We start from the raw sequence: 16248 nt of genomic DNA on the forward strand, positions 1-16248 counted from the left end.
CATCCATCACAAATTTATGACAGAATCAAGATAGTCATACCTGTGCTGTCGTAGAAGTGTTCGATGACATTAACAAAATTATTATCAAGGAAGTGTCCACTTCCATGACGATAAATCGCGCATCACAGAACTGCTTTCGTCAAGGGTGACCGACACGTGGCATCCACCGTAACGGAACACCGTTAAGCTATTGGGTCGGCTTTTGGATCCGATAACCCGTTAACAGCCCCGACCAATGGGGATTTTCCACGTGTAAAATCATTATTGGCTGGAGGAAACACGTGTCAGCTCACCGTTGGGACAGATGTCAACCACTCATTGGACAGAAGGTGCCTATGATATGTCAACACGTGGCACGGCCCAACAGAGGCCCATTCCTGTGAAAAGGCCGGCCCGTTTGACTTGGTCAAAAGGTGGCGGGCCGACCCATGGAAAGCTTGTTAACGGCCTGTTTGCATATAGCCCATTTACAGCCCGCTAACCCAAGGCCCATTACGCCCTATCCGAATTAGGCCCAGTAGCATCATCTAGGCCATCCAATATAATTCCAGCCCGTTTTCACTTTTGGCCCATGTATGGCCCATGACGTCTTTCGGCCCATATGAGGCCCTATGTAACTCTTGGCCTATTAACAGCTCATGGTGAAACTGGCCCGCAATGAACAGTGTATCACTTTACACCCACTAATGGCCCGTGGTGAAACTGGCCCGTAATGAACAGTATATCACTTTATACCCATTAAGGCCCCGTTATTTAGTTGGGCCGTGTCGGTGTCAAAACCAGCGGATCTCGGGTAGGGGGTCCCGAACTATGCGTCTAGGCGGATGGTAACAGGAGACAAGGGACACGATGTTTTACCCAGGTTCGGGCCCTCTTGATGGAGGTAAAACCCTACGTCCTGCTTGATTGATATTGATGATGTGGGTATTACAAGAGTAGATCTACCACGAGATCAAGGAGGCTAAACCCTAGAAGCTAGCCTATGGTATGATTGTTGTTATGTCCTACGGACTAAAACCATCCGGTTTATATAGACACCGGAGAGGGCTAGGGTTACACAGAGTCGGTTACAATGGTAGGAGATCTACATATCCGTATCGCCAAGCTTGCGTTCCACGCCAAGGAAAGTCCCGTCCGGACACGGGACGAAGTCTTCAATCTTGTATCTTCATAGTCTTGGAGTCCGGCCGATGATGATAGTTCGGCTATCCGGACACCCCCTAGTCCAGGACTCCCTCAGTAGCCCCTGAACTAGGCTTCAATGACGACGAGTCCGGCCCGCATATTGTCTTGAGCTTGCAAGGCGGGTTCCTCCTCCGAATAATTTATAGAAGATTGTGAACACCAGGATAGTGTCCGGCTCTGCAAAATAAATTCCACCTTCCACTGTCGAGAGAATAATATTTACACAAGTTCAATCTGCTGACGTATTCCGTGGCGTGACGTCACGCCTCAACCAAGCCTTTACTTGAATCGTTTTTATTACACCACCTCAGCGCATTTAGCGAAGCGGTTTCCTTGGCATGTCTTGTCGAAGCAGAGATCGTGTCCCCCTTATTCCGGGATTCTCATCAATACGGACGTGGGTAACCAAACCGCGCCCGTCACCACGCCCCCTCCATCGAAGGCGAGTTCCAAACGGTCACGGGGACGGCTCTTGGTATTCTCCCTCTTTATAATGAGACCAAGGCTCGTTCCTTTTCTTCAATCCTCAATCGAATCCGCCCCTCGCCCCGAGTTCTAACACCCAGGGCTCCAGATTCGGGCACTTCGGACCTTTGACAATGTCCGGCTCCGACCTACAGGGCCGGTGGATGCCCTCCTCTATCACGGAAGAGGACGTGCAAAAGCTGAGAGACGCCAGGTACTTAACCTACGAGATTTTGCATAGCTTGCCTGCCCAAGGGAAAGTCATTCCTACTCCTGAGCCGAGCGAGAGTGTCGTATTCGTGTCCCACCTCCATCGGGGTTTAGGCTTCCCGATGGATCCCTTCATGAGGGGGCTCTTGTTTTACTACGGGCTGGAATTCCACGACTTGGCTCCGGAGTCTATCCTCCACATCTCATCATTTATTGTCGTCTGCTAAGCCTTCCTCCGCACCACCCCTCACTTTGGTTTGTGGCTCAAAACCTTCAATGTGGATACGAAGGTGATTGAGGGGTGTCAGGCGGAGTGCGGCGGGGCGGTTATAAGCAAGAGGGCCGATGCTCCATGGCCCGAGGGCTCTTTTCAGGAGGAGCTCGGTTTGTGGCAACAGGAGTGGTTCTATATCACCACTCCTAGGGGTAGCAGGCAGAGGCCGCCGCCCGCCTTTCGCTCGGGCCCTCCACAACGGCTGACGTCCAAGAGAGGGAGATCAATCTGGTCGTGGTGACGCAGGTTATGCTGATTCGGCATCTTCTGCCCTGCAAATGCCGCCCACTCCGCCTTTGGGAATTCAATCCGGAGGGACCACGAGCTCTCCAACACTTTATGGGTACAAAACCCATGGAGATGGTACAAACTGTTCTTCGGATCACAAGAAGTGTGTCCGGACTTGATCGAGGATGCTGGCCTAAGCTGCAATCGCCCGGATACTCAAGTAAGTAGCCCTGTGTTCGGACATAACATCCATTTATTTATCGTGGATTTGCCTATTGACCGGCTATCCCTTGAACAGGAGTGGATAGCGCAAGCAAAACTGATATGGTGTCCGGCCCCCCTCCCTGAGACCACGCTGGATCTCGTGTTAATCAAAATGTTGGAGGTAGCACCTTCAGAGGAGGGCGAAGGGGGGAACAGGGAAACTACCACCTCTATTAAAGAGGCTCTCAGTAAGGGGGGAATCAAGAATCCCTCCCTCCAGGGGGAGAAGAGGACCGCTTCCGAAAACCCAGAGGACAAAGCCTCGAAGCGGGGAAAGAAATCTGCACCGGAAGGTCCTGTGCCGGGAGGAGTCCCAGCCGCACAGTCTCCCCAAAGGAATCAGCCCTCCAGCGAGCCGTAAGTAGAAAAAACGGAAGTTTTATAACAAGGGACATCCCTATTTTATTTCTGAGGATAACCGAAGTTTTTACCTTGTAGTTCGGATCTCAGCCCTTCTCAGCAGAGCTCATCCTCGGGGGATCTTCGTCCGGAGATGATGGAGAGCGAAACGCCTCCATTTGTCGCCCCGTCAGGCAGGGTGGACGACCCTGAGGTGTCATCACAGAGGGTCTCCCCGAGTCCGGCGGGGCCGGGGAGTTCGGCACCCACTGGAGTACGACCGGTGGAGCTGCAGGGTTTGCTCGAGGGGGCGTCTCTCTCAGAAGATCACCGCGCATTAATGAGTGCGGTGATTGAAAGGATCTCATCCGCCGAGAGCGGGTTACATGAGGCCGTCGGAAGTTTACTGACGGGGTTTGAGGTACGCAAAAAATGACATACCTTTTGACAGTTTTGCACATAGGGTGTGCCCTGTATAGATAGTAGCCCCTGAGACTCGGTATGTTGTCGAAAGCGACAGCGTGCCGAGGATCATAATCTCAGTTACAAAATGTCGCCTTTCCTATGCAGGTGGCGGAATGTTCGGTGGCCAGCCGGACTGATGGAGTTGCCGAGCTGAAGCGGCAACTCAATGTTGCGGATGCGGACATCGCGCTGGTCAATAAACGACTTGACGAGTCACAAGGTAGGTGGTTTCTCCGCGGTCACCCGGTACGGGAGCTGATGCCCATTCCTTACAACATGTATGCTTGATGCAGATGGTGCCGCTGCTGTGGAAGACCTTCGGGCAGAGCTTGCTCGAGCCAAGGAGCAAGCCCAAAAAAGTGATGCGGTTGCCTCGAAGGCAGCGGAGGAGCTAAAAGCCGAAAAGGCTGCTCACTGCCGAAGCAGGGAGGAAATGACTGTAATGGCCGTGAAATTAAAAGATGCTACCGACCGCTATGAGGTTCTTGAAAGGTAACGCCAAGCGGAGCAGGAGGGCCTGAAGAAGGCCACCGCCAAAGCCAAGGATGCTCGTACTGCAGTGCAGGCTATAAAGGAGGAACTGCGTCAGGTCGAAGATATTGCGGCTGGAAAGCCCTTTCTGTTGCATAGGAAGTTCACAGATCCGAAGTATGCTCAGTTGGGCCAGTTGTGGAGTGCGGAGGATCCTTATCTGGATTTGGTGGCGAGTGCGGCGGACGCAGTTGGGCACTTCCGAAGTCAGAAGGATCATGAAATGGAAGAGCTGTTTTGGTCTCAATTCCATAGTCCGGAGCGTCCACTTCCATTGACCGATCGGTTGGCTGGGTGGGCTGAGCTGAATAGATTGTCCGGACTTGCCATGACGGATGTGGTGGCTCATTTGTGGCCGGGAAGGCCCAAGCCGAAGAGTTATTTTGGTTTATTGCAGCAATTCCTTGGGGCGGTGCCGCATATCAAGGCGATGAAGCGGTCGGCCTGCATAGAGGGTGCACGGATGGCTCTTGCCCATGTTAAGACATACTGGGCGGAGATGAATGCCACCGATGTTGCGTCCCGGGGTTCGGACGAGAGCCGATTACCCACCGAGCACTATTTTGAGGAAGTCCTGCAGGGCGCTCGTTTAATAGAGTCACAGTGCTCGAAAGATGTCATGTTCAAATGACATGTATGATTTGTGATATCATATTTATAATGTAACGACTTTTTATACTTGTGCGTTCAAGTATTGAAATATCTCCTTTGCGGCCGTTAATGTATATGTATTTATAACCTGAAAGATGGCAGTCTTTGGCTTCAGCCCCCACGCACATAGTGCGGGGGTGTTTGCAACAAAACGCATTTTCACACTTAATCCAACATCTTGGTCCTTTGAAGGAGGTGATAGCATAGCAAACTAGGCAACCGGACTATAATGCTTTAACACTTTCACTTAGCCATAGGAGCTCGATGGTAGGGCTAAGATATAGCCCCTAGAGGCACCGCGCTCTTCGAACTCGGGGCGCGTGTGTGCCTGACCGGGAAGCGGTCCTTCGGCAAAGCGGAGGAATTCTAAACATTCCCATAGTCGATCGAGTGGTTGACCAGTCTCTCGCTACATCATGACAGTCAGTTTTCGGCTTTCTCTACTGAGGTGCTCGCCTGGCCGAACCAGGGCACAATCGCAGTAGTTCTCCTGGTGCTGCGTTAGCCGATGGAGCGGAACGTAAGGCAGCAAAACACAGGAGCCGGGCAAACCCAACATTTGACCAAAGACATGATTCGGAGCTGATGCATATAAGGCCTAACTCGAGACGCCGAACACTCCCTGAGGTATTCGGACTTCATGATAACGAGCAGAACAATGCCCTAAGCCCCTAGTGTCCAGGTACAGGCGAGAACTTCTGATGCGGCCGATGCCAAAACGCCAGCCTCCTCCTCGGTTATGGTAGGAAACCGGGGGATGAGTATCAACAAGAGACAGTAAGAAAGGTTTGCGCAGGGTCTTAATCTGAAAAGAATCCTTGCAACAGGTCCCTGCTGCACGTCTGCGCCTGTATCTCCGTTGTGCTGTATCCTGGACGGGTGTAGCACATGGTTCATCTGTAAAAGAGAAGAACTTAGTTTGGAAAAAAATATTGTGCAAAAAATGTATTTAAAACAGAGTATGATTTAGAAGATGAATAAAATTGAGCTTTATTGGCTCTCATTGTTTATACATGCATCCCCTTGTAAAGAGGTATGCGGCTGGGAAGCCCATTGTTTATTTATGCCGGACTCGCCTAACCGAGTCCGAGGTCTAAATGACCTGTTTTCAGGGGCTTTGATCAGCGGGGTTGGATTAATGTGTGGCTGTCAAGGCAGTCTCACATTTTCCGTGGTCGAGGAACACTCGGAGTTTCCCTTTAATGAGATTATGCCGCGTGGACTGGGCATTTTGAGTGTAAGAGACGTGTAATGCGGTATTGCGTTAAAGCGGGCAAAATCTTCGCGTCCTAGTAGTGCTTGATGGCCACTTTTGAATGGGGCAATATGGAAAATTAGCTTTTCGCGACGGAAGTTGTCGGGTGAACCAAACACAACCTTTAGTAGTACAGAGCCTGTACACGTGGCATAAAGGCCTGGTGTCACTCCTTTGAAGGATGTGTTGCTATGGCGAATTTTGGTAGGGTCTATCCCCATTCTGTGGATGGTGTCCTGGTATAACAGGTTTAGATCGCTTCCGCCATCCATTAGGACTTGTGTGAATTGTAGTCCATCGATTATGGGATCCAATATCAAAGCAGTCCCTCCTCCATTTCGAATACTTCTGGAATAATCCTGATGGTCGAAAGTAATTGGGTTTGACATCCAATTTGGGAGCTCCGCTTGGGTGGATCGTGCGGCGCGTGTTTTAGTAGTTGCCGCACTATTTATCACGTGAAGTGAGTTCACTGTTTTGACCTCTAGTGGGTAAGTCTTCTGTTTTCCGGCCTACTGCTTGTGGGATTCGTCATCGTCCTCGCTTGGTGTGTCGAGCCCCTTGTGTTCGGTGTTGAGCCGGCCGGACTGCTTGAAGACCCAACAATCTCTGTGGGTATGGTTTGCAGGCTTCCCGGGGGTACTGTGGAGTTGACATATCCTATCCAAGATTTTGTTTAGGTTGGATAGCTTGTCACTGTTGTCCTTAAGGGGCAGTGTTTTGTTATTCGGCCGAGAGCTTTTGAATCTGGCGTTGACCGTCGTGCTATTTGGGCCGTTTTCCTTATTCCGGCGCTGATCTTTTCTGTGTCGTGATTTCCCATTTCCATCCCTGACCTCGGATGTACTCGGGTCGCTGGTGCTGCATCTTGCTAGCCAGCTATCTCCCCCCGCGCAAAAGCGGGTCATGAGGCTTGTTAGCGCGGCCATTGTTCTTGGTTTTTCCTGGCCGAGGTTTCTGGCGAGCCATTCGTCTCGAACGCTATGTTTGAAAGTTGCTAGGGCTTCAACATTCGGACAGTCGACTATCTGATTCTTTTTAGTAAGAAATCTGTTCCAGAGTTTCTGGGCTGACTCTCCGGGTTGTTGAGTTATATGACTTAGATCGTCTGCATCCGGAGGTCTGACATAGGTCCCTTGAAAATTTGCCCGAAAAGCATCCTCGAGCTCTTCCCAACTTCCTATGGTATTTTCTGGGAGGCTTTTGAGCCAATGCCGAGCTGGCCCTTTGAGCTTTAGGGGTAGGTATTTTATGGCGTGGAGATCGTCTCCTCTAGCCATATGTATGTGTAGGATATAATCCTCAATCCAGACTCCGGGGTCTGTTGTTCCGTCATATGCCTCTATGTTTACGGGCTTGAATCCCGCTGGAAATTCATGATCTGGTACCTCGTCAGTGAAACATAGTGGGTGTGCGGCGCCCCTGTATTTAGGTGTGCCGTTATCTTCGAACACTCGGCGGGTTGTGTTGCTTCCTGTAGCCTTCTTTTTTGGCCCATAGATGGACCTGACCGGGCCATCCCTTTTGCGAGGATCCTTATTTGGATCGTGTGCCGGATTATGTGCGGCGCCGCTTGCCGCTCTTAGCCTGTTATCTGGTCGTCTATCCGGCCAGGCGGCCTCTTTCTTTTTTGACTGTGGGGGCTCTACGTCCTCCTTGTCAAATTCGGGCAACAGCTTGCGCTTCGGGTAGCTCTTTGCATGGTGACTATCGCCGTATTTATCTGCGGTCTTCAGTACTTTGCTCCATCTCATTCTGAGTGCGTCTTCCGCCGTTTTGAGCTTCCGCTTTTGCTTCTTCAAACTCCTTGCCGTGGCGACGAGCCTTCTGTGTAGGTTCTTATGCTCCGGTGATGTGTCCGGCATGAGATCGTCTGGACTATTGTTTTCGCCGGGAATGGGTTGCTCATCCACTGGTTCGCCCTGCTCTATGGCTGGGTCAGTATGGGTGCCGTTGTTATCGAGGCGGGACTTCGGGCGGCGCTTGCGTCGCTGTTTTTGTTGTTTTTCGGGGGAATTATCCTTCGCCGCGTCCCGTTGTTCCTCGTTATCGCTTCCTTTTGGTTTATCCACCATGTATACGTCGTGAGTTGAGGTGGCTTTCCAGTGCCCAGTAGGCGCTGGTTCTTGGTCGTCTCCGGCATCGTCGTCCATACCGTTGATGTCTTCGGAGTCGAAGTCTAGCATGTCGGTTAAATCGTCGATAGTGGCTATTAAGCGGGTGGTGGGTGGGCCTTGAATTTCTTCGTCGTCCGCATCCCAACCGTCCTGACCGCGGTCCGGCCAGGTCTCTCCTGACAACGAGAGATACTTTAGCGAACTCAGGATGTCGCCGAAAGGTGAGTGTTGAAAGATGTCCGTAGTGGTGAACTCCATGATCGGCGCCCAATCGGATTCGATTGTTGGGGGCGTAGGAGGTTCGGAGTCCGGCAAAGAGTCCGGCACCTTAGAGTCACGGGCGTCACGAGGGACAAGGTCAGTGTTCGGCTCTATCGCCGTAGACGTTGCAGCCCCCGAGGCGGTGTCTAACCACCCGTCCTTGATCTACGCGGCTGGCTCCGAATCGAGGGTCGGAGCGGACTCGTGTGCGGCCTCCAGGGCACTGTCCGGCAGTAGAGCTAAATCATGCCCATCGTGACAGTGCGGCGCGCTCGGTTGTGGCTCAAATCCATTGAAGATCAAGTCTCCGCGGATGTCAGCCGTGAAGTTTAGACTTCCAAATCTGACCTGACGGCCAGGGGCGTAGCTTTCGATCTGCTCTAGATGGCCAAACGAATTGGCCCGCAGTGCAAAGCCGCCGAATACGAAGATCTGTCCGGGGAGAAAAGTCTCACCCTGGACCACGTCGTTGTTGATGATCGAAGGAGCCATCAAGCCTATCGGTGACGACACAGAGGAACTCTCAATGAAAGCACCAATGTCGGTGTCAAAACCGGCGGATCTCGGGTAGGGGGTCCCAAACTGTGCGTCTAGGCGGATGGTAACAGGAGACAAGGGACACGATGTTTTACCCAGGTTCGGGCCCTCTTGATGGAGGTAAAACCCTACGTCCTGCTTGATTGATATTGATGATGTGGGTATTACAAGAGTAGATCTACCACGAGATCAAGGAGGCTAAACCCTAGAAGCTAGCCTATGGTATGATTGTTGTTATGTCCTACAGACTAAAACCATCCGGTTTATATAGACACGGGAGAGGGCTAGGGTTACACAGAGTCGGTTACAATGGTAGGAGATCTACATATCTGTATCGCCAAGCTTGCCTTCCACGCCAAGGAAAGTCCCATCTGGACACGGGACGAAGTCTTCAATCTTGTATCTTCATAGTCTTTGAGTCCGGCTGATGATGATAGTTCGGCTATCCGGACACCCCCTAGTCCAGGACTCCCTCAGGCCGTTTCCAGCAAATGTTATCTTTCGGCCTTCTCAGAGCCCATTTATTCTTGGGCTCATTTCCAGCATTCGTTTACTTACGGCCCATTACTATCATTTTCTGCTTGTGGGCCAAATTCAGCCCGTGGTTACATCGGCCCGTTTGTGGTCCGTTAATACGTTGGGTGGTTTTCATAGCATCATCAAATACGGCCTATTAACGATGGCCCGTTATGGTCATACGGCCCGTATAAGGCCCATTGATGATACGGCCCGTAAAAGGCCCATTGTTTCTACGGCCCGTAGAAGGCTCATTGTTTCTACGGCCCGTAGAAGGCCTACTATTTCTATGGCCCGTAGGAGGCCCACTGTTTCTACGGCCCGTAGGAGGCCCAGTGTCACTACAGTAAATATTAGCCCATGGTTATTGTGGCCTAGTTTTAAAAAGAACTGCACTGACTACAAGCAAACAAATAAACGAGACAACAAGGAAATAAATAAGCAAGCAACTTATGCTAGGCTATCATGGCTGTTACACATATTACATCCACTGGGCATCAAAGTTTGCCACCAGTGCAAATATAGGGAACAAAGCAACATATCATATACACTGGTTGTCAAAGTTGGCGACCAGCGCAAATAAACGCCGCAGCAAAACAAATCCAGAACTAAAACCACTTCATAAGATCTCAAGAAACAATATCCTGGGTACCCATAATGCTGGCAAGATGCTTAGCAAGCTTATTAACTTTCTCTTGTTTGGCGCTTAAATCCTCCAGCACTTGTTGTTGCACCAGAAAATATGCATCTTGATTCTGCAGGGACTTCCTCAGTCCTTCAGCTTCTTGTCGTAGCACATCTGATCGATGTACTTCAACTTGAAGTTGAGACTCAAGAAGATGAACTGATTCAGGCAGCGAGTTCGAAGAGCTTGTGCCAGCAGTAGTGGCCAGTAACTCGAACACTACATCAAGACAGGACTTTTGGGTTCCCTCACTGTCGTCAAGATAGTTTTTATCAGCTTTCTTGGAGACCAACAGGGATGTCTCACTATCTTGAACCTTATCTGCATTACTTCCTTTACCATTGGATAACGCGGTACTGTTCTCCAATGTTTTGTCCGCATTCTAAAAGAGAAACAAGCAGACACATCACATGTTTACCATGTTGTATATGAAACTCATTTTGGTAAATGAGTTCAGTAGTAAAGTGGACAGGATAACAGCATGAAACAAACATATGTCTATGTGCCATGGTCACTTTATGGTCTATATCATTCTAGTTTTTGATGCCAAATCAAGATAGAGACACAGTTCAAATAATATTTGTTCAAGACAAAGCAGAATAGACAAAATATAAGTGTGGGTAACTATGGAGCAATAACAACACTTGTAGAGTGCATGACATGAGAACATAACTGTTTATTCAATTGAAACTGAAATCAACATAGAGCAGGTACAACAGCAAACCAGTTAAAGAAACAGGTTTAAAACATACCTATTGCGCCATTGGAGTTTCAATTCCATCCTTAAAATTTGAAAATAGTTGTTATGAGTAAATACAGTAATGCAAGAGCAAAGGAGTATGAACCATAGCTACACAACCTGACCTAAGAACAAATCTTCTTCTCCTTTAAGCGTTGAGTTGGGATTCGGAGTGGTGGTCCTCGTGCTTTGGGCACTGTAGTTCCCTTACTAACCGCTCGTGTTTGGGTGCTCTGTGGTGGAGACGGTGTTGTGTCAACTGGAACTTGGTTACTATCTACCGGGGTTGGGGTTAAAATGGGTGTAGCTGGTTCTCTGTCCAACTGGGTAGGGGTACAATATGCGAGAGTCTGGGTTATGTGTGGTGGATCTGGTCCTTGGGCAAGTACAACCATGGTTCTATCTGCATCAACTGGTAGCACTATCTTTTCTGAAGACCGTGTTGTTACTCCCTTAGATACTGCCATCACGCTCTCCAATTCAAATGGCTGATAAACAAGAAAAGTAATTGAAAGTATAGACATTGTATGATAGACAGGTGCAATGGATAGTGAGGAATAAAAGAGGGCATGAAGTAATTCATATTTATGTTGTCTAACCAAACAGGATAGCATGACACAATTTCACATTATGATGGCTAACTAAAAAAGATGGAAAGACATAGTTCAAAATATGAGACTATGTAAACAGGATGACATGACATAACTATATAATGTGTTTATTAAATAGGTTGGCATGCCATAATTCACATACATTCATGGATAGAATGCCATAATTCTAAATATGATGACTGTAAACACTAAACAGGATGAGATGATATAACTATATGATGTCTTTATTAAATGGGTTGCCATGCCATAATTCAGATAGATGATGTGTATGTACTATGTAAACATGATGGCATGATATAATTCAAATATATGATATATATAGTAAGCAAGTAAGTGGATGGCAATCTATATATGATGTAAAAACTAAGCAATGCAAGACAACATGCATGACATGGGTAATATAACCTTGCCAAGTTTGAGCATAGACCTCAGGGGGGAAATAGGACTGGTCATCAGTCTCTGAATCCTCCTCTGAGGAGCTCTCTATAGCCAGCAAGATGTCTGCTTCAGCAGGTAGCATTGTCTGCCCTGAATACCTTGTTTTCACTCTAGATACTTCCATCACCGCTTCAAATGGCTGATGCACAGGAAGAGTAGTTGAATATACAAACGTTGTCGACAAATGGAACACGTAATACAAAAAAATGATAGCATGATATAATTCACATACATGATGATTGGCTAAACAGCATGGCATTGCATAATTCACATATATAATGCCTTTGCAACAAGATAGCATTGTATAATTCACATATATAATGTCTTGCAACAAGATAGCATTGTATAATTCACATATATAATGTCTTGCAACAAGATGGCAATGCATAATTCACATATATGGTAATTAGACACTAAACAGGTGGCATTCACACAAAGCATGTCTAAACTAATCAAATGGCATAGCAATGCGAGACACCATACGCATGATATGAGCAACATAACCCTGCGAAGTTAGAGCATACACCTCGGGGGGAATAGGACTGGTCATCTGTCTCTGAATCCTCCTCTGAGGAGCTATCCGTAGCCAGCGAGATATGCGCTTCGTCAGATAGCATAGTCTGCTCAGAAGACCTTGTTTTCACTCCAGAATTTGCCATCACCGTGTCAAATAGCTGATGCACACGAAGAGCAGTTGAATGTACTGACATTGTTGACGAATGTAATATGTAACGAAAAAAAAGATGGCCTGATATAATTTACATATAAGATGACTGGCTAAGAAGGATGGCACTGCAAAATTCACATATATGATGCCTGGCTAAACAAGGTGGCGTTGCATAATTCACATAAACGATGAATAAACTAAACAGATGGCATTCGCACAAAGGATGTCTAAACTAAGCAGATGACATATTTGATGTATAAAGTAAGCAATGCAAGACACCATATGCATGATATAACCAACATCAGCATGCCAAGTTAGAGCGAAGACCTCAGGGGGTAAATAGGAGTTATCTTCTCCTTCTGAATCCACCTCAGAACAGATATCTTCCTCTCGATTACAATCCGAAATGCATGGAGGGGGGCTGCCTTTGCGCCTACCATGGAGCGACGTCTGCATGAAATTATATTGCCACGCAAGGCTCGTCTCTTTTGCTCTACATGTTCAGTTCCATTGTTTACAATAACTGTCATGCATAGGAATAAAACATAGTGAGATTATGTAAGGAGTGCATGCAGAAATCCAGAGTGATGGTAGCAACCTGTGGATAGACCCAAAACCAATAATAGCAGGCAGATAATGGCTTCGGTTAATAAATACAGATAATGGCTTCTTTACTGTTTGTTTCCCACCCAACATGAAACTCATAGTAGACACTGGAGATTAACCAGATAGTAGATAGATACTATTGATAGCGGCCCCGGTATGTACCCCACAACCATTTAAAAACTCAAGTTTAACCATTAGTTTGGAGCTGACTCAGAGTCTAATCGGTGAACAGAATGATAAAGTAGCATGTAATATTAAGTGATGCATAACGTAAGCAGACACGAAAGAGTGCGACCTCTCTTGCTGACCCGTGTAGTCCTTGAGGTCATCTGCTCGGTTGATGATGGTAATGCAGTTTTCATGGCTGCTAGCGGCGGGGAAGAAGATCTGAGGCGGCGAAAGACAGTCTGGAGGCCGGATCCCTGCTCTGCTGGACCCTTCTGTCGTTGGAGCAGCTGAGCTGGGGTGGACGTCGGCGCAGCAGGACCGGGACAAACCACGCAAGGTTTTCTTTGACAACTATCTGTAAGAGAAGTAATTCTGTAAGGGCTTGTTTGAATTGGAGGATTCCAACAATGCAGGGATAGGAAATAGACAGGAATAGGATAGGAATGCACGTGCAAAATAGAGAATTTAAAAACACAGGATTTCTGCCAATCTGGGTGTTTGATTCACAACAATTGGAAGATCACAGGATGCAAAGAAGCATGGTGAGATTAAGTCAAACCACAAGAAAATGTACGGTTATAATGCTATTATGCTACTATCTCTTAGTCTTGTGCTTCATGAATAGGAATTTGAAAAGGAGGACAAGTGAAAATTAAAATTCCTACGTTTTTTCTTTCAAGGAGACACTAAAGGAACAAATCCGTGTGCTCAGTGGACAATATATATAACATGTAGAGTAAAAAAGAGATGCAACAAGTGTACAACCTCTTTGGCGAAGCCATGTCGATCTCAGCGTGATTGGGTTGGCCGGTGAGGATGCTCCAGCTGACTTTGCTGTCGGAGGAGGGGAAGAAGATCTTAGGCGTCTGGAGATGGAGCCCGAGGTACTGCTCCGCTGTGATGGAGGGTTTCGTCGTTGGAGCAGCTTCGGTGTGTTGTACGACGCTGAGGCTGAAGCGGGACAAGAGAGACAACGAACAACATTAACCTGAGTGGAATTCTAATAGCATCTCCAATACATGATGTAAAATACATAACCACAAAGTGGTAGATGTAAAATACATCAGCCGCTCATCTCTGAACTTAACTGTCGAAACTGAACTTAACTGTCGAAACTGAACCTAACTGTCCAAACTGAATTTTGCTGTCGAAACTGAATTTTGTTGTCGAAACTGAATGCACTAGCAAGGTGAGGCTACACGTCGGTCGACTGACTTTTTCATCTCTGGTCAATCGATTTTGCAGCCGTTGGATACGAAATCAAGGGCCTGCGGTTCATCTTCAACCCCCCCCCCCCTGATACGTCTCCAACGTATCTATAATTTTTGATTGCTCCATGCTACTTTATCTACTGTTTTAGGCAATATTGGGCTTTATTATCCACTTTTATATTATTTTTGGGACTAACCTATTAACCGGAGGCCCAGCCCAGATTTGCTGTTTTATGCCTATTTCAGTGTTTCGAGGAAAAGGAATATCAGACGGAGTCAAAACGGAATGAAATCAACTGGAGAAGTTAATTTTGGAAGGAAACCAACCTGATGGGCTTGGAGTGCACGCCAGGGCGTGAGCAGCCCGGAGGTCCACCGACGTACCCCCTGCACCCATATATACCTACGTACCCTAAAACTTCCAGAACAGAAGATAGATCGGGAGTTCTTCCGCCGCAAGCCTCTGTAGCCACCAAAAACCAATCGGGACCCCGTTCCGGCACCCTGCCGGAGGGGGATCCCATCACCGGAGGCCATCTTCATCATCCCGGCGCTATCCATGACGAGGAGGGAGTAGTTCACCCTGGGGGCTGAGGGTATGTACCAGTAGCTATGTGTTTGATCTCTCTCTCTCGTGTTCTTCTATGGCACGATCTTGATGTATCCCGAGCTTTGCTATTGTAGTTGGATCTTATGATGTTTCTCCCCCTCTACTCTCTTGTGATGCATTTAGTTTCCCCTTTTGAAGTTATCTTATCGGATTGAGTCTTTTATGAACACTTGATGTGTGTCTTGCATGGGATAACCGTGGTGACAATGGGTTATTCTAATGATCCACTTGATGTATGTTTTAGTGATCAACTTGCGGGTTTCGTGACACTTGGGAACCTATGCATAGGGGTTGGCACATGTTCTTGACTCTCGGGTAGTAGCTTTGGGGCATTCTTTGAAGTACTTTTATGTTGGTTGGATGAATCTGAGATTGTGTGATGCATATCGTATAATCATGCCCACGGATACTTGAGGTGGCAATGGAGTATCTAGGTGGCATTAGGGTTTTGGTTGATTTGTATCTTAAGGTGTTATTCTAGTACGAACTCCTTTATAGATTGATCCGAAAGAATAGCTTTGTGGTGGTTTCGTACCCGACCATAATCTCTATGTTTGTTCTCCGCTATTAGTGTCTTTGGAGTGACTCTTTATCGCATGTTGAGGGCTTGTCATATGTTATATCTATGTTATTATTGTTGAGAGAACTTACACTAGTGAAAGTATGAATCCTAGGCCTTGTTTCCTATCATTGCAATACCGTTTATGCTCACTTTTATCGCTCGTTACCTTGCTGTTTTTATTATTTCAGATTACAAAAACCTTTATCTACTATCTATTTTGCACTTGTATCTTCATCTCTTCGCCGAACTAGTGCATCTATACAATTTACCATTGTATTGGGTGTGTTGGGGACACAAGAGACTCTTTGTTATTTGGTTGCAGGGTTGCTTGAGAGAGACCATCTTCGTCCTACGCCTCCTACGGATTGATAAACCTTAGGTCATCCACTTGAGGGAAATTTGCTACTGTCCTACAAACCTGTGCACTTGCAGGCCCAACAACGTCTACAAGAAGAATGTTGTGTAGTAGACATCACCCCCCCCCCCCGAGCCGCCAGCCACCACCGGCCAAACAGCAGCCCCCCGTCGCCCGCGGTCGGTGGTGCGCCGCCCCGCCCGCACCGAAAACACTCCCCACCTCCGGTCCGCCGCCGCCCCGGCCATCCCTCTAGGCCCCCCGTGCCGAGCTTTTTCTCCGGCGATCCCCACGCCAC

Source organism: Triticum dicoccoides, chromosome 5B (assembly GCF_002162155.2).
Source record: "Triticum dicoccoides isolate Atlit2015 ecotype Zavitan chromosome 5B, WEW_v2.0, whole genome shotgun sequence".
Taxonomy (NCBI): domain Eukaryota; kingdom Viridiplantae; phylum Streptophyta; class Magnoliopsida; order Poales; family Poaceae; genus Triticum; species Triticum dicoccoides.